Below are 18,920 nucleotides of genomic sequence, written 5' to 3'. Positions count from 1 at the left end.
TTTCTAACTAAACCCGTGTCTAACTAAACCCATGTCTAACTAAACCCGTGTCTAACTAAACCCGTGTCTAACTAAACCCATGTCTAACTAAACCCATGTCTAACTAAACCCATGTCTAACTAAACCCATGCCTTACTAAGCCCATGTCTAACTAAACCCATGTCTAACTTAACGCGTGTCTAACTAAACCCATGTCTAACTAAACCCATGTCTAACTAAGCCCATGTCTAACTAAACCCGTGTCTAACTAAACCCGTATCTAACTAAACCCGTGTCTAACTAAACCCATGTGGAACTAAACCCATGTCTAACTAAACCCATGTCTAACTAAACCCATGTCTAACTAAACCCATGTCTAACTAAATAGTCCTATATATATACACACAGTCCTATATATACACACAGTCCTATATATATACACACACAACAACAACCGCCATTCACCACTAAGTGGCGGTGACGTCACCACGACGCTTGTGCCAGGCTATGTGCACCCTGAGGCCACGTGAAGTGTCGAACGCCCGCTGGCAGGAGGTCACGGGGCAGACCCAGGTGCCACGAGTTGACTGAGATGACTGGCTGATGCACCACCTGTGCCTCCTACTGTGGCAACCTGCTGTGCTTTAGCCACCCGGCGCTGTGCTTTAGTTATTTGGCGCTCCGCTCGTTGTTGTGAGCGTCGCTCCTCCGCCCTCCGTTGTTGTTGGAGGGCGACTACCTCCAACTGCCCAGTAACGTCCTTCAGGAGCCTCCTCCACAGAGGCCGATCTTGACACCGCTGGTACCGGTCATCGGCAAGTCCACTCAGCTCCACGTCCTCCTGTACCACATCACTCCATCTCTTCTCTAGCCCGTGCCGCGCCCGTTTAGCCCCCTCAATCCGGCCGAACAAAAGCTGTTTCGGCATGCGGTGGCTGGGCATGTGGGCTACATGACCCAGCCATCGCAGCCTTGCCCGCCGGAGGAGCTCACCGATGGGACCTTGCCCAGATCTTTCAAGGATTTGTGAGCTCCTCACACCAGTCTGGTTAAACCCAGGATGGATCGTAGGCAGGCCAGCCTAAATGTTTCTAACCGGCGAAGATGTTCCATTAGGGGGTCCACGTTTCGCAAGCGTAGAGAATGGAGGGAATGACTGTGGCCGAGAAGACCTGAAGCTTAGTGCGGAGCGACAGACCAGGTAGCTTCCACACAGCGTTACGCAACCGATGAAAAGATATTGCCGCTCGACTGATTCAGAGTGAGACCTCTACTGTCAAACCAGAGCCGATCATGAGCACACTGCCCAGGTATGGGAAACTCTCCACTCTCTCCACAACTGCCCCATCACCGATTGGGAGTTGTGGGGGTGGAGTGTCCGATGGTACAAAATACACAGGCAGGTGCTCAGTTTTGGTGGGGCTGATGGTAAGGCCCCACCTCTTAGTGGCACGCTCCAGTCTCATATATACACACACAGTCCTATATATATACACACACAGTCCTATATATACACACAGTCCTATATACACACAAGTCCTATATACACACAAGTCCTATATATACACAGTCCTATATATACACACAATCTTATATATATATATACATTTGAAGATGAAAACAAAACTTTAACAAACTCTGGGGGCACGTGCTGTTGTCGAGTATAACGGGCGGCACAGAGCACGAGGGGGTGGGTGGCCACCACCACGCCCGACCGCCTTTGTCTCCCCAGTGGCGATGTTTACACACCGCACCGGGTACTCATTTGAGGCTGAGTTGACCTAGGGGAGGCCCAAGACCGGTTCAGATAATCATACACCCACACCAGTACACTCGCCATTCGCCACTAATTGACGGTGACATCACCACGGTGCCTGTGCCAGGCTAGGTGCACCTTGAGGCTTCCACGTGAAGTGTCGAAGGCGCCGCTGCTGACAGGGGGTCTTGGGACAGACCCAGCAGGTGCCATGGGTCGGCCGACTGAGATGACCGGTAGATAAACTACCAGCTGTACCCCTACTGTGCCAGGCTAGGTGCAGGAGATCTTGGGACAGACCCTGCAGGTCCCATGATAGATGCACCACCAGCTGTACCCCTACTGTGCCAGGCTAGGTGTGGGAGATCTTGGGACAGATCCAGCAGGTGCCATGGGTTGGCCGAATGAGATGACCGGTAGATGCACCACCAGCTGTACCCCCCCACTGTGCCAGACTAGGTGCAGGAGATCTTGGGACAGACCCTGCAGGTGCCATGGGTTGGCCGAATGAGATGACCGGTAAATGCACCACCAGCTGTACCCCTACTGTGCCAGGCTAGGTGCAGGAGATCTTGGGACAGACCCTGCAGGTGCCATGGGTTGACCGACTGAGATGACCGGTAGATGCACCACCAGCTGTACCCCCCTACTCTGCCAACTTTATGCATTTTATCTGCCCGGCGCTCCGCTCGTTGTTGTGAGCGTCGCTCCTCTGCCCTCCGTTGTTGCTGGAGGGCGACTGCCTCCAACTGCCCAGCAGCAGCAGCAGCAGCGTCCTCCACGAGCCTCCTCCTCCACAGAGACACACACACGCAGTGCCTGGCTGTGTTTGTGTGCGTCACGCTGTGAGTGAGTGAACGAGTCGTCAATGCCGCTGTAACCAAGCAATCATCACGCTCCTCTTGCTCCCTCTCCCCCTTCGTCTCGTCTCTACCTCCCCCTTCGTCTCGTCTCCCGATGTCTCTCACCCCCCCACCATCACCCCATCACCCGTCACCCCCCACCACGTCACCCCCCACCCCGAGCTACGTGCCCAGGCACGCCACCAGAGCGCGTCCTGTGCGATGTCGCACCACGGCATTCGTAAAACGGTCCCGCCAAGGGAACGTGGAATTCCTTACCGCTTGCACGGGGGGGAGGGGGGGGAGCACCCAATTTAGCAACGATGACAAATCCCCATCACGGTCTACAGAGCGGGGAGGGGCTCTGACCACATTCTGCTGCCGCGTGGCGATGGTGAAGTCCCCAGAAGCCGGCTCCTGTCGACGGACGCTCCAGGGTTCGGACTCGAACTCAGCCGCTCGGCCATAGAGAACCTGGTCCTCATCCCAGCAGCTCCAGGGTTCGGACTCGAACTCAGCCGCTCGGCCATAGAGAACCTGGTCCTCATCCCAGCAGCTGCTGGGTAAAGGGATCGAACTCAGCCGCTCGGCCATAGAGAACCTGGTCCTCACCCCAGCAGCTGCTGGGTTCGGAATCGAACTCAGCCGCTCGGCCATAGAGAACCTGGTCCTCACCCCAGCAGCTGCTGGGTTCGGAATCGAACTCAGCCGCTCGGACATAGAGAACCTGGTCCTCACCCCAGCAGCTGCTGGGTAAAGGAATCGAACTCAGCCGCTCGGACATAGATAACCTGGTCCTCACCCCAGCAGCTGCTGGGTTCGGAATCGAACTCAGCCGCTCGGACATAGAGAACCTGGTCCTCACCGCAGCAGCTGCTGGGTTCGGACTCGAACTCAGCCGCTCGGACATAGAGAACCTGGTCCTCACCCCAGCAGCTGCTGGGTAAAGGAATCGAACTCAGCCGCTCGGCCATAGAGAACCTGGTCCTCACCCCAGCAGCTGCTGGGTTCGGAATCGAACTCAGCCGCTCAGCCATAGAGAACCTGGTCCTCATCCCAGCAGCGCCTCGAGCTCAGCGTTGACCGCCTCGCTGGACCCCGCAGGGCCACGCCGGGGGCTAGCGTCAGCGTCAGGGAAGTCGGAGTCTGTATGGGATGAGGGTTCTGTATGGGATGAGGGCTCTGTATGGGATGAGGGTTCTGTATGGGATGAGGGTTCTGTATGGGATGAGACGGGGGGTTGTGTATGGGATGAGGGTTCTGTATGGGATGAGACGGGGGTTCTGTATGGGATGAGGGTTCTGTATGGGATGAGACGAGGGTTCTGTATGGGATGAGATGAGAGGTCTGTATGGGAAGAGACGGGGGTTCTGTATGGGATGAGACGGGGGTTCTGTATGGGACGAGACGAGGGTTCTGTATGGGATGAGACATGGGTTCTGTATGGGATGAGAAAAGGGTTCTGTATGGGATGAGGGTTCTGTATGGGATGAGATGAGGGTTCTGTATGGGACGAGACGAGGGTTCTGTATGGGATGAGGTTTCTGTATGGGATGAGGGTTCTGTATGGGATGAGACGAGGGTTCTGTATGGGATGAGACGGGGGTTCTGTATGGGATGAGACGAGGGTTCTGTATGGGATGAGACGAGAGGGTTCTGTATGGGATGAGATGAGGGTTCTGTATGGGACGAGACGAGGGTTCTGTATGGGAAGAGGGTTCTGTATGGAATGAGATGAGGGTTCTGTATGGGACGAGACGGGGGTTCTGTATGGGATGAGGGTTCTGTATGGGACGAGACGGGGGTTCTGTATGGGATGAGGGTTCTGTATGGGATGAGGGTTCTGTATGGGATGAGGGTTCTGTATGGGATGAGACGAGAGTTCTGTATGGGATGAGGGTTCTGTATGGGATGAGACGAGGGTTCTGTATGGGATGAGACGAGGGTTCTGTATGGGATGAGACGAGAGGTCTGTATGGGAAGAGACGGGGGTTCTGTATGGGATGAGACGGGGGTTCTGTATGGGACGAGACGAGGGTTCTGTATGGGATGAGACATGGGTTCTGTATGGGATGAGAAAAGGGTTCTGTATGGGATGAGGGTTCTGTATGGGATGAGATGAGGGTTCTGTATGGGACGAGACGAGGGTTCTGTATGGGATGAGGTTTCTGTATGGGATGAGGGTTCTGTATGGGATGAGACGAGGGTTCTATATGGGATGAGACGGGGGTTCTGTATGGGATGAGACGAGGGTTCTGTATGGGATGAGACGAGAAGGTTCTGTATGGGATGAGATGAGGGTTCTGTATGGGACGAGACGAGGGTTCTGTATGGGAAGAGGGTTCTGTATGGAATGAGATGAGGGTTCTGTCTGGGACGAGACGGGGGTTCTGTATGGGATGAGGGTTCTGTATGGGACGAGACGGGGGTTCTGTATGGGATGAGGGTTCTGTATGGGATGAGGGTTCTGTATGGGATGAGGGTTCTGTATGGGATGAGACGAGAGTTCTGTATGGGATGAGGGTTCTGTATGGGATGAGACGAGGGTTCTGTTTGGGATGAGACGAGGGTTCTGTATGGGATGAGGGTTCTGTATGGGATGAGGGTTCTGTATGGGACGAGACGGGGGTTCTGTATGGGATGAGGGTTCTGTATAGGATGAGACGAGGGTTCTGTATGGGATGAGACGAGAGTTCTGTATGGGATGAGGGTTCTGTATGCGATGAGAAGAGGGTTCTGTATGGGATGAGACGTGGGTTCTGTATGGGATGAGACGAGGGTTCTGTATGGGATGAGGGTTCTGTATGGGATGAGACGAGAGTTCTGTATGGGATGAGACGTGGGTTCTGTATGGGATGAGACGAGAGTTCTGTATGGGATGAGACGAGGGTTCTGTATGGGACGAGACGAGGGTTCTATATGGGATGAGACGAGGGGTTCTGTATGGGATGAGACGAGGGTTCTGTATGGGATGAGGGTTCTGTATGGGATGAGACGCGGTTTCTTCATGGGATGAGACGAGGGTTCTGTATGGGATGAGACGAGGGTTTGTATGGGATGAGATGAGGGTTCTGTATGGGATGAGATGAGGGTTTGCATGGGATGAGATGAGGGTTCTGTATGGGATGAGACGAGGGTTCTGTATGGGATGAGATGAGGGTTCTGTATGGGATGAGATGAGGGTTTTTATGGGATGAGACGAGGGTTCTGTATGGGATGACGGTTCTGTATGGGACGAGACGGGGGTTCTGTATGGGATGAGACGAGGGTTCTGTATGGGATGAGGGTTCTGTATGGGACGAGACGGGGGTTCTGTATGGGATGAGGGGTCTGTATGGGATGAGAGTTCTGTATCGGATGAGAAGAGGGTTCTGTATGGGATGAGACGAGGGTTCTGTATGGGATGAGGGTTCTGTATGGGACCAGACGGGGTTCCTGTATGGGATGAGGGTTCTGTATGGGATGAGGGTTCTGTATGGGATGAGGGTTCTGTATGGGACTAGACGGGGGTCCTGTATGGGATGAGGGTTCTGTATGGGATGAGGGTTCTGTATGGGACTAGACGGGGGTCCTGTATGGGATGAGGGTTCTGAATGGGATGAGGGTTCTGTATGGGATGAGGGTTCTGTATGGGATGAGACGAGGGTTCTGTATGGGATGAGGGTTCTGTATGGTACAAGGGTTCTGTATGGGATGAGACGAGGGTTCTGTGTGCGAGATTACGTAACCACTCATTAATTTATTCAAAGAGGACCGCAGAACTTTGGCAATTGTTGGTCGCGACGGCCGACCGGGAATTTGCCTTAACGATGCCGCTGTAAATTAACTCCACTTGTTTTTAATCAATACAGCTATGACGCCTGTAGGTACGGTAAGTTCTCGCTTCAACGCGGTTATTTCCTTAACGGAACACTGGTGGTTACGTAGTTAGTTACGGTGTAATTAGTGTAGTTAGCCTGGTGGTTACGTAGCTAGTTACGGTGTAATTAGTGTAGTTACACTGGTGGTTACGTAGTTAGTTACGGTGTAATTAGTGTAGTTAGCCTGGTGGTTACGTAGCTAGTTACGGTGTAATTAGTGTAGTTAGCCTGGTGGTCACGTAGCTAGTTACGGTGTAATTAGTGTAGTTAGCCTGGTGGTCAGGTAGCTAGTTACGGTGTAATTAGTGTAATTAGCCTGGTGGTCACGTAGCTAGTTACGGTGTAACTAGTGTAATTAGCCTGGTGGTCACGTAGCTAGTTACGGTGTAAATAGTGTAGTTAGCCTGGTGGTTACGTAGCTAGTTACGGTGTAATTAGTGTAATTAGCCTGGTGGTCACGTAGCTAGTTACGGTGTAACTAGTGTAGTTAGCCTGGTGGTTACGTAGCTAGTTACGGTGTAATTAGTGTAGTTAGCCTGGTGATCACGTAGCTAGTTACGGTGTAATTAGTGCAGTTAGCCTGGTGGTTACGTAGCTAGTTACGGTGTAATTAGTGTAGTTAGCCTGGTGGTCACGTAGCTAGTTACGGTGTAATTAGTGCAACTAGCCTGGTGGTTACGTAGCTAGTTACGGTGTAATTAGTGTAGTTAGCCTGGTGGTCACGTAGCTAGTTACGGTGTAATTAGTGTAGTTAGCCTGGTGGTCAGGTAGCTAGTTACGGTGTAATTAGTGTAATTAGCCTGGTGGTCACGTAGCTGGTTACGGTGTAACTAGTGTAATTAGCCTGGTGGTCACGTAGCTAGTTACGGTGTAATTAGTGTAGTTAGCCTGGTGGTCAGGTAGCTAGTTACGGTGTAATTAGTGTAATTAGCCTGGTGGTCACGTAGCTGGTTACGGTGTAACTAGTGTAATTAGCCTGGTGGTCACGTAGCTAGTTACGGTGTAAATAGTGTAGTTAGCCTGGTGGTTACGTAGCTAGTTACGGTGTAATTAGTGTAATTAGCCTGGTGGTCACGTAGCTAGTTACGGTGTAATTAGTGCAGTTAGCCTGGTGGTCACGTAGCTAGCTACGGTGTAACTAGTGTAGTTAGCCTGGTGGTCACGTAGCTAGTTACGGTGTAATTAGTGCAACTAGCCTGGTGGTCACGTAGCTAGTTACGGTGTAATTAGTGCAGTTAGCCTGGTGGTTACGTAGCTAGTTACGGTGTAATTAGTGTAGTTAGCCTGGTGGTCACGTAGCTAGTTACGGTGTAATTAGTGCAACTAGCCTGGTGGTTACGTAGCTAGTTACGGTGTAATTAGTGTAGGTAGCCTGGTGGTTACGTAGCTAGTTACGGTGTAATTAGTGTAGTTAGCCTGGTGGTTACGTAGCTAGTTACGGTGTAATTAGTGTAGTTAGCCTGGTGGTCACGTAGCTAGTTACGGTGTAATTATTGTGGTTAGCCTGGTGGTCACGTAGCTAGTTACGGTGTAATTAGTGTAATTAGCCTGGTGGTGACGTAGCTAGTTATGGTGTAATTAGTGCAGTTAGCCTGGTGGTTACGTAGTTAGTTACGGTGTAATTAGTGTAGTTAGCCTGGTGGTTACGTAGCTAGTTACGGTGTAATTAGTGTAGTTAGTCTGGTGGTCACGTAGCTAGTTACGGTGTAATTAGTGTAGTTAGCCTGGTGGTCAGGTAGCTAGTTACGGTGTAATTAGTGTAATTAGCCTGGTGGTCACGTAGCTAGTTACGGTGTAACTAGTGTAACTAGCCTGGTGGTCACGTAGCTAGTTACGGTGTAAATAGTGTAGTTAGCCTGGTGGTTACGTAGCTAGTTACGGTGTAATTAGTGTAATTAGCCTGGTGGTCACGTAGCTAGTTACGGTGTAACTAGTGTAGTTAGCCTGGTGGTCTTGTAGCTAGTTACGGTGTAATTAGTGTAGTTAGCCTGGTGGTTACGTAGCTAGTTACGGTGTAATTAGTGTAATTAGCCTGGTGGTCACGTAGCTAGTTATGGTGTAACTAGTGTAGTTAGCCTGGTGATCACGTAGCTAGTTACGGTGTAATTAGTGCAACTAGCCTGGTGGTCACGTAGCTAGTTACGGTGTAATTAGTGCAGTTAGCCTGGTGGTTACGTAGCTAGTTACGGTGTAATTAGTGTAGTTAGCCTGGTGGTCACGTAGCTAGTTACGGTGTAATTAGTGCAACTAGCCTGATGGTTACGTAGCTAGTTACGGTGTAATTAGTGTAGTTAGCCTGGTGGTTACGTAGCTAGTTACGGTGTAATTAGTGTAGTTAGCCTGGTGGTTACGTAGCTAGTTACGGTGTAATTAGTGTAGTTAGCCTGGTGGTCACGTAGCTAGTTACGGTGTAATTATTGTGGTTAGCCTGGTGGTCACGTAGCTAGTTACAGTGTAATTAGTGTAATTAGCCTGGTGGTGACGTAGCTAGTTACGGTGTAATTAGTGCAGTTAGCCTGGTGGTCACGTAGCTAGTTACGTTGTAATTAGTGCAGTTAGCCAGGTGGTGACGTAGCTAGTTACGGTGTAATTAGTGTAGTTATCCTGGTGGTTACGTAGCTAGTTACGTTGTAATTAGTGCAGTTAGCCTGGTGGTGACGTAGCTAGTTACGGTGTAATTAGTGTAGTTAGCCTGGTGGTCATGTAGCTAGTTACGGTGTAATTAGCGCAACTAGCCTGGTTGTCACGTAGCTAGTTACGGTGTAACTAGTGTAGTTAGCCTGGTGGTTACGTAGCTAGTTACGGTGTAATTAGTGCAGTTAGCCTGGTGGTCACGTAGCTAGTTACAGTGTAATTATTGTAGTTAGCCTGGTGGTGACGTAGCTAGTTACGGTGTAATTAGTGCAGTTAGCCTGGTGGTTACGTAGCTAGTTACGGTGTAATTAGTGCAGTTAGCCTGGTGGTCACGTAGCTAGTTACGGTGATGGGTGGGAGGGGATGGGTGGGGGGGATGGATGAGGGGAGATGGGTGGGGAGGGAGATGGGTGTGGGGGGGATGGGTGGGGGGGATGGGTGGGGGCGGAGATGGGTGGGAGGGGGAGTTGGGTGGGTGGGAGATGGGTAGGGGGGATGGGTGGGGGGAGATGGGTGTGGGGTTGATGGGTGGGGCGGATGGGTGGGAGGGGGAGTTGGGTGGGGGGGATGGGTGGGGGGGAGATGGGTGGGGCGGATGGGTGGGGCGGATGGGTGGGGGGGAGATGGGTGGGGCGGATGGGTGGGAGGGGGAGATGGGTAGGGGGGATGGGTGCGGGGTTGATGGGTGGGGCGGATGGGTGGGAGGGGGAGTTGCGAGGGGGGATGGGTGGGGGGGATGGGTGGGGGGGAGATGGGTGGGGGGGATGGGTGGGGGGAGATGGGTGTGGGGTTGATGGGTGGGGCGGATGGGTGGGAAGGGGAGTTGGGTAGGGGGGATGGGTGGGGGGGAGATGGGTGGGGGGGATGGGTGGGGGGGAGATGGGTGGGGCGGATGGGTGGGAGGGGGAGTTGGGTGGGGGGGATGGGTGGGGGCGGAGATGGGTGGGAGGGGGAGTTGGGTGGGGGGATGGGTGGGAGGGGGTGATGGGTGGGGGAGATTATTTCGATTCGCTTGCACGTGGAAGCCACAACTCTGGCGGCTGCTGACGTCGTCAAACATTCCGATGTGGTGTCAGGGACCCCCCCACACCCCCCCACACCCTCCCGCGACGTTGCCGTTTGTCACTCGGCTTTGTAAAGGGGTGGGGGGGGGCTGTTGTGAACGTGGGAGATGTGGGCGTGGGGGGAGGGGTGGATGCGTGAGTTGTAATCGTGGTTGGTATTGTGGTGGCTGAGGTGGTGGCGTCGCGTTTCAGGCCCTCGCTGGCGGCTGATGGGATTCGACAGCGGCGGGGATTCAACAACTCAGAGTTGACCTTAGTTGACCTCTCAGCGACGTTCCATCATCCATCGGCCAATCCATCTCCGAGAACGAATCGTCAACAACGTCACCACCATCACTTCCCACCTGCCATCAACCATCATTGTAATCCACCTGCTCACATTCAACAACATCAACAACATCATCCACCTGCCATTAACCATCATTGTAATCCACCTACGCACACTCAACAACATCAACAACATCAACAACATCATCCACCTGCCATCAACCATCATTGTAATCCACCTGCTCACATTCAACAACATCAACAACATCATCCACCTGCCATTAACCATCATTGTAATCCACCTGCTCACATTCAACAACATCAACAACATCATCCACCTGCCATTAACCATCATTGTAATCCACCTTCTCACATTCAACAACATCAACAACATCGTCCACCTGCCATTAACCATCATTGTAATCCACCTGCTCACATTCAACAACATCAACAACATCGTCCACCTGCCATTAACCATCATTGTAATCCACCTGCTCACATTCAACAACATCAACAACATCGTCCACCTGCCATCAACCATCATTGTAATCCACCTGCTCACATTCAACAACATCAACAACATCATCCACCTGCCATCAACCATCATTGTAATCCACCTGCTCACATTCAACAACATCAAAAACATCATCCACCTGCCATTAACCATCATTGTAATCCACCTGCTCACATTCAACAACATCAACATCATCCACCTGCCATTAACTATCATTGTAATCCACCTGCTCACATTCAACAACATCAACAGCATCAACAATATCATCCACCTGCCATTAACCATCATTGTAATCCACCTGCTCACATTCAACAACATCAACAACATCATCCACCTGCCATTAACCATCATTGTAATTCACCTGCTCACATTCAACAACATCAACAATATCATCCACCTGCCATTAACCATCATTGTAATCCACCTGCTCACATTCAACAACATCAACAACATCATCCACCTGCCATTAACCATCATTGTAATCCACCTGCTCACATTCAACAACATCAACAACATCATCCACCTGCCATTAACCATCATTGTAATCCACCTGCTCACATTCAACAATATCAACAACATCATCCACCTGCCATTAATTATCATTGTAATCCACCTGCTCACATTCAACAACATCAACAACATCATCCACCTGCCATCAACCATCATTGTAATCCACCTGCTCACATTCAACAACATCAACAACATCATCCACCTGCCATCAACCATCATTGTAATCCACCTGCTCACATTCAACAACATCAACAATATCATCCACCTGCCATTAACCATCATTGTAATCCACCTGCTCACATTCAACAACATCAACAATATCATCATCATCATCCTCCACCTGCCATTAACCATCATTGTAATCCACCTGCTCACATTCAACAACATCAACAACATCATCCACCTGCCATCAACCATCATTGTAATCCACCTACGCACACTCAACAACATCAACAATATCATCATCATAATCCTCCACCTGCCATTAACCATCATTGTAATCCACCTGCTCAAATTCAACATCAACATCTTCATCACATCAATCATCATCACCCTTCTACAGCACGTCATCACCTACAAGCCATTTGTCATCGTCACGCTATCGCACATCACCAGAATCCTACCACACACACACACGCCATCATCCGCCTGACAAACACCACGATGAGTGTGCCATGAAGGAGAGCCATTGCCCGAAACGTCGCCTATTACATATCATCCTTTTAAATACATGGAACTGGGATCGCCGCCTCAATACGGCAAAGCCGTGCCCCACAGGTGCCAAGTGGTCACACCACGCTTCTCTGCACCGCTGCGCGCATGATGGTATTTGACACGCGATGGATTTAATACTGTGTAGGAACCTCGTGGTGTAGGAACCTCGTGGTGTAGGAACCTCGTGGTGTAGGAACCTCGTGGTGTAGGAACCTCGTGGTGTAGGAACCTCCTGGTGTAGGAACCTCCTGGTGTAGGAACCTCGTGGTGTAGGAACCTCGTGGTGTAGGAACCTCCTGGTGTAGGAACCTCGTGGTGTAGGAACCTCGTGGTGTAGGAACCTCGTGGTGTAGGAACCTCCTGGTGTAGGAACCTGCTGGTGTAGGAACCTCGTGGTGTAGGAACCTCGTGGTGTAGGAACCTCGTGGTGTAGGAACCTCGTGGTGTAGGAACCTCCTGGTGTAGGAACCTCGTGGTGTAGGAACCTCGTGGTGTAGGAACCTCGTGGTGTAGGAACCTCGTGGTGTAGGAACCTCGTGGTGTAGGAACACCTCGTGGTGTAGGAACCTCGTGGTGTAGGAACCTCGTGGTGTAGGAACCTCCTGGTGTAGGAACCTCCTGGTGTAGGAACCTCCTGGTGTAGGAACACCTCGTGGTGTAGGAACCTCGTGGTGTAGGAACCTCGTGGTGTAGGAACCTCCTGGTGTAGGAACCTCCTGGTGTAGGAACACCTCGTGGTGTAGGAACCTCCTGGTGTAGGAACCTCCTGGTGTAGGAACCTCGTGGTGTAGGAACCTCGTGGTGTAGGAACCTCCTGGTGTAGGAACCTCCTGGTGTAGGAACCTCGTGGTGTAGGAACACCTCGTGGTGTAGGAACCTCGTGGTGTAGGAACCTCCTGGTGTAGGAACCTCCTGGTGTAGGAACCTCCTGGTGTAGGAACACCTCGTGGTGTAGGAACCTCGTGGTGTAGGAACCTCGTGGTGTAGGAACCTCGTGGTGTAGGAACCTCGTGGTGTAGGAACCTCGTGGTGTAGGAACCTCCCGGTGTAGGAACCTCCTGGTGTAGGAACCTCGTGGTGTAGGAACCTCGTGGTGTAGGAACCTCCTGGTGTAGGAACCTCGTGGTGTAGGAACACCTCCTGGTGTAGGAACCTCGTGGTGTAGGAACCTCCTGGTGTAGGAACCTCGTGGTGTAGGAACCTCGTGGTGTAGGAACCTCGTGGTGTAGGAACCTCCTGGTGTAGGAACACCTCGTGGTGTAGGAACCTCCTGGTGTAGGAACCTCCTGGTGTAGGAACCTCCTGGTGTAGGAACCTCGTGGTGTAGGAACCTCCTGGTGTAGGAACCTCGTGGTGTAGGAACCTCCTGGTGTAGGAACCTCCTGGTGTAGGAACCTCCTGGTGTAGGAACCTCGTGGTGTAGGAACCTCCTGGTGTAGGAACCTCGTGGTGTAGGAACACCTCCTGGTGTAGGAACCTCGTGGTGTAGGAACCTCCTGGTGTAGGAACCTCCTGGTGTAGGAACCTCGTGGTGTAGGAACCTCCTGGTGTAGGAACCTCCTGGTGTAGGAACCTCCTGGTGTAGGAACCTCCTGGTGTAGGAACACCTCCTGGTGTAGGAACCTCCTGGTGTAGGAACCTCCTGGTGTAGGAACCTCGTGGTGTAGGAACCTCCTGGTGTAGGAACCTCGTGGTGTAGGAACACCTCCTGGTGTAGGAACCTCGTGGTGTAGGATCCTCCTGGTGTAGGAACCTCGTGGTGTAGGAACCTCCTGGTGTAGGAACCTCGTGGTGTAGGAACACCTCCTGGTGTAGGAACCTCGTGGTGTAGGAACCTCCTGGTGTAGGAACCTCCTGGTGTAGGAACACCTCCTGGTGTAGGAACCTCGTGGTGTAGGAACCTCGTGGTGTAGGAACCTCGTGGTGTAGGAACCTCGTGGTGTAGGAACCTCCTGGTGTAGGAACCTCGTGGTGTAGGAACCTCGTGGTGTAGGAACCTCGTGGTGTAGGAACCTCGTGGTGTAGGAACCTCCCGTGTAGGAACCTCCTGGTGTAGGAACCTGCTGGTGTAGGAACCTCCTGGTGTAGGAACCTCCTGGTGTAGGAACCTCCTGGTGTAGGAACCTCGTGGTGTAGGAACCTCCCGGTGTAGGAACCTCGTGGTGTAGGAACCTCGTGGTGTAGGAACCTCCTGGTGTAGGAACCTCGTGGTGTAGGAACCTCCTGGTGTAGGAACTCCCTGGTGTAGGAACTTCCTGGTGTAGGAACCTCCCGGTGTAGGAACCTCCTGGTGTAGGAACCTCGTGGTGTAGGAACCTCCCGGTGTAGGAACCTCCCGTGTAGGAACCTCCTGGTGTAGGAACCTGCTGGTGTAGGAACACCTCGTGGTGTAGGAACCTCGTGGTGTAGGAACCTCCTGGTGTAGGAACCTCCTGGTGTAGGAACCTCGTGGTGTAGGAACCTCCTGGTGTAGGAACCTCCTGGTGTAGGAACCTGCTGGTGTAGGAACCTCGTGGTGTAGGAACCTCCTGGTGTAGGAACCTCCTGGTGTAGGAACCTCGTGGTGTAGGAACCTCGTGGTGTAGGAACCTCGTGGTGTAGGAACCTCCTGGTGTAGGAACCTCCTGGTGTAGGAACCTCGTGGTGTAGGAACCTCGTGGTGTAGGAACCTCCTGGTGTAGGAACCTCGTGGTGTAGGAACCTCCTGGTGTAGGAACCTCGTGGTGTAGGAACCTCCTGGTGTAGGAACTCCCTGGTGTAGGAACTTCCTGGTGTAGGAACCTCCCGGTGTAGGAACCTCCTGGTGTAGGAACCTCGTGGTGTAGGAACCTCCCGGTGTAGGAACCTCCCGTGTAGGAACCTCCTGGTGTAGGAACCTGCTGGTGTAGGAACACCTCGTGGTGTAGGAACCTCGTGGTGTAGGAACCTCCTGGTGTAGGAACCTCCTGGTGTAGGAACCTGCTGGTGTAGGAACCTCGTGGTGTAGGAACCTCCTGGTGTAGGAACCTCCTGGTGTAGGAACCTCGTGGTGTAGGAACCTCGTGGTGTAGGAACCTCGTGGTGTAGGAACCTCCTGGTGTAGGAACCTCCTGGTGTAGGAACACCTCCTGGTGTAGGAACCTCGTGGTGTAGGAACCTCGTGGTGTAGGAACCTCCTGGTGTAGGAACCTCGTGGTGTAGGAACCTCCTGGTGTAGGAACCTCCTGGTGTAGGAACACCTCCTGGTGTAGGAACCTCGTGGTGTAGGAACCTCCTGGTGTAGGAACCTCCTGGTGTAGGAACCTCGTGGTGTAGGAACCTGCTGGAGTAGGAACCTCGTGGTGTAGGAACCTCCTGGTGTAGGAACCTCGTGGTGTAGGAACCTCCTGGTGTAGGAACCTCCTGGTGTAGGAACCTCGTGGTGTAGGAACCTCCTGGTGTAGGAACCTCCTGGTGTAGGAACACCTCCTGGTGTAGGAACCTCGTGGTGTAGGAACCTCGTGGTGTAGGAACCTCCTGGTGTAGGAACCTCCTGGTGTAGGAACCTCCTGGTGTAGGAACCTGCTGGTGTAGGAACCTCCTGGTGTAGGAACACCTCGTGGTGTAGGAACCTCCTGGTTACTACACCAGCAGCAGCAGCACACAGGGGATTATTGTGTCCGTCCGTCCGTCGTGCATCTGAAAATGTGAGGGGTGGGGCTGGGTGGGGAGGGGAGGGAGGGGCTGGGTCGGGAGGGAGAGGCTGGGTGGGGAGGGGCTGGGTGGGGGGTTGCTGGGTGGGGAGGGAGGGGAGGGGCTGGGTGGGGAGGGGTGGGGCTGGGTGGGGAGGGGCTGGTCACCCCGTGGTGCCCTTATAAAACTCAACGTTTAACCTACTCACGCCGGCTTGTGCCCGCCTTCACAGTCGGGCATATTTGCGGAATACACCACGTGGTGCCGCCGTTGACCCTGGCCATTGACCGAGCAACCCAACGTTCCTACCAGCTCCCTCCGCAGGAGAATGTGTTCCACAAAGGGCGAAATGCCCGCTCGCTTCGTAAGAGATTCTCTCTCTCTCTCTCCTGCATTAAAACAACACCACACGACACGGACACCTCGGAATAACGCTGCCGCTAGGGAGTCCCCTAGGCTAAACCGATTCTAAACCGAAACTCAACCATGTTTTTTTATTTAATATTTTACCAGGTCAAGCCCACTGAGCTACGTAGCTCTTTTTCAGAAGCGACCTGGCCACAAATGGCAGATCCACGAAGTGGCTCGTCGCGTGGACATTTACAGCAGCCAAAGACTCTGAACGCGTGATGTTGATTCTGAATGTGAAGGGAAAAAGCGGAGGATCCGGAGAAAAATCCACGCTACCACGGGGAGAGAGAGAGAGAGAGACACGCAAACTCCAAATATACAGCAGCAGCAGCAGGCATCGTCAGGGTCGGGATCGAACCCACGACCTCTTGTATACCAGGCGAGGTAGTTAACATCTCCTAGCCACCGTGATGATGATGAGAGACACAAAATGCAAATTTACAACAGGCATCGTCAGGGTCGGGATCGAACCCACGACATCCTGCATACCAGGCGAGGTAGTTAACATCTCCTAGCCACCGTGATGATGATGATGGTGAGAGAGACACGCAGACTGCAAATATACAGCAGCAGCAGCAGACATCGTCAGGGTCGGGATCTAACCCACGACCTCCTGTATACCAGGCGAGGCAGTTAACATCTCCTAGCCACCGTGTGCTAAACCCGGGGTGGATTGTGACACCGCCGGATCGTAAGAGAGGTGCGCGTTCGTTCGCCGAACTGATTCTCGCACCGCACGTGACCCACCGCGCTAATCGGAGGCGCGGTTGTCGAGAAATGAGTTTGCGATCTCGCTTTGACGCTGCATAGCTCCCAGGCGCTTCCGACCACAGGTATTCAGATCAGACGTCCAGGAGCGATCTTCCACTCACGTCCACATCCTGCACGTGATCACCTCGTGTCAACAATGCGAGTATCGTCGTAAATACATTCAATTCCTACCTAGGTCTCCTTCCCCCCCCCCCTCTCTCCTGCCCTACCCCCTCCCCCGCCCACATCATGCCATACTTCCCCTAAATCTGCAAGTGCCGGGCCGGGAAGGGAGACGCACGCGGAGCGGCGGCCAAAACCAAACTTATCGGAGTGTGAAATGGATGGAGCATTTAATCCGAGGCGCTGTCCACTCGCATTGTTTACAGACTCGTCCCATCAGCGCGCGCGCCACGGACAAGGAGCGAGCGACAATGTTGTTGGGTAGAGGGGGAGGAGGGTGGGTGGGTGGGTGGGGGGATGAGTGGGGAGGTAGGTGGGTTGATGGTTGGGTGGGGGGATGAGTAGGGAGGTAGGTGGGTGGGGGGATGAGTGGGGAGGTAGGTGGGTGGGTGGTTGCTTGGGGGGATGAGTGGGGAGGTAGGTGGGTGGGTGGTTGGGGGTTGAGTGGGGAGGTAGGTAGGTGGGTGGGGTGGGGGGATGAGTGGGGAGGTAGGTAGGTGGGTGGGTGGTTGGTTGGGGGGGGTGAGTGGGGAGGTAGGTGGGTGGGTGGTTGGTTGGGGGGTGAGTGGGGAGGTAGGTGGGTGGTTGGGTGGGGGGATGAGTGGGGAGGAAGGTAGGTGGGTGGTTGGGTGGGGGGATGAGTGGGGAGGTAGGTGGGTGGTTGGATTGGGGGGGGGGTGAGTGGGAGGTAGGTGGGTGGTTGGTTAGGGGATGAGTGGGGGGTAGGTGGGTGGGTGGGGGGATGAGTGGGTAGGTAGGTGGATTGGTGGTTGGGTGGGGGATGAGTGGGGAGGTAGGTGGGTTGGTGGTTTGGTGGGGGGGTGAGTGGGGAGGTAGGTGGGTGGTTGGGTGGGGGGATGAGTGGGGAGGTAGGTAGGTGGGTGGGTGGTTGGTTGGGGGGATGAGTGGGGAGGTAGGTGGGTGGGTGGTTGGTTGGGGGTTGAGTGGGGAGGTAGGTGGGTGGGTGGTTGGTTGGGGGGATGAGTGGGGAGGTAGGTGGGTGGTTGGGGGGATGAGTGGGGAGGTAGGTGGGTTGGTGGTTGGGTGGGGGGGTGAGTGGGGAGGTAGGTGGGTGGGTGGTTGGATGGGGGGGGTGAGTGGGGAGGTAGGTGGGTGGTTGGGTGGGGGGATGAGTGGGGAGGTAGGTGGGTGGTTGGGTGAGTGGGAGGTAGGTGGGTGGTTGGGTGGGGGGGTGAGTGGGGAGGTAGGTGGGTGGTTGGTTGGGGGGGTGAGTGGGGAGGTAGGTGGGTGGTTGGGGGGGTGAGTGGGGAGGTAGGTGGGGGGATGGCGACGCATGAACGCCATCCTCACCACAATCCTCACCACCCCTCCCTCGAGCTCCATCGCTCCACAACCAACACGAGCGGGAGTCACGGCCATTACTTGGCCGTCAGCGGGCAATCAGAGATCATTATCCACTTTGTTCAATGCCCAATGCCTCCCCCCCACACGTCTCACGCATTACATTGGGGGGGGGGGGCTGTACTGGTGAAATGGGGGGGGGGGTCGAGGGGGTATGAGGGAGAACGGGGAGACAGGGATAATGTCGAACACGACAGCTTTAGATTTGAGATGTCCACTTCAATTAGGGTCTCTGCGGAGGGGCAGGGCAGGGGGGGGGGGACTTGAAGAGGAGAGGGGGTTAGGATTTGGAGTGGGGTCACGCTTGACTGCTGCTGCTGCTGAGACAATAAATGTCGGAACCGGTCCAGAGTCGTCGATTGTGTTGCGCCGATGATCCAGCGCACTCCATGTTCATCCGATCTCCCGTTCATCCACCCTCCC

The sequence above is a fragment of the Petromyzon marinus genome, chromosome 44 (genome assembly GCF_048934315.1).
Source record: "Petromyzon marinus isolate PM22_M1 ecotype Great Lakes invasive population chromosome 44, UKy_Petmar_22M1.pri1.0, whole genome shotgun sequence".
Lineage (NCBI taxonomy): Eukaryota > Metazoa > Chordata > Hyperoartia > Petromyzontiformes > Petromyzontidae > Petromyzon > Petromyzon marinus.
Note: the sequence above shows the minus strand (reverse complement) of the source record.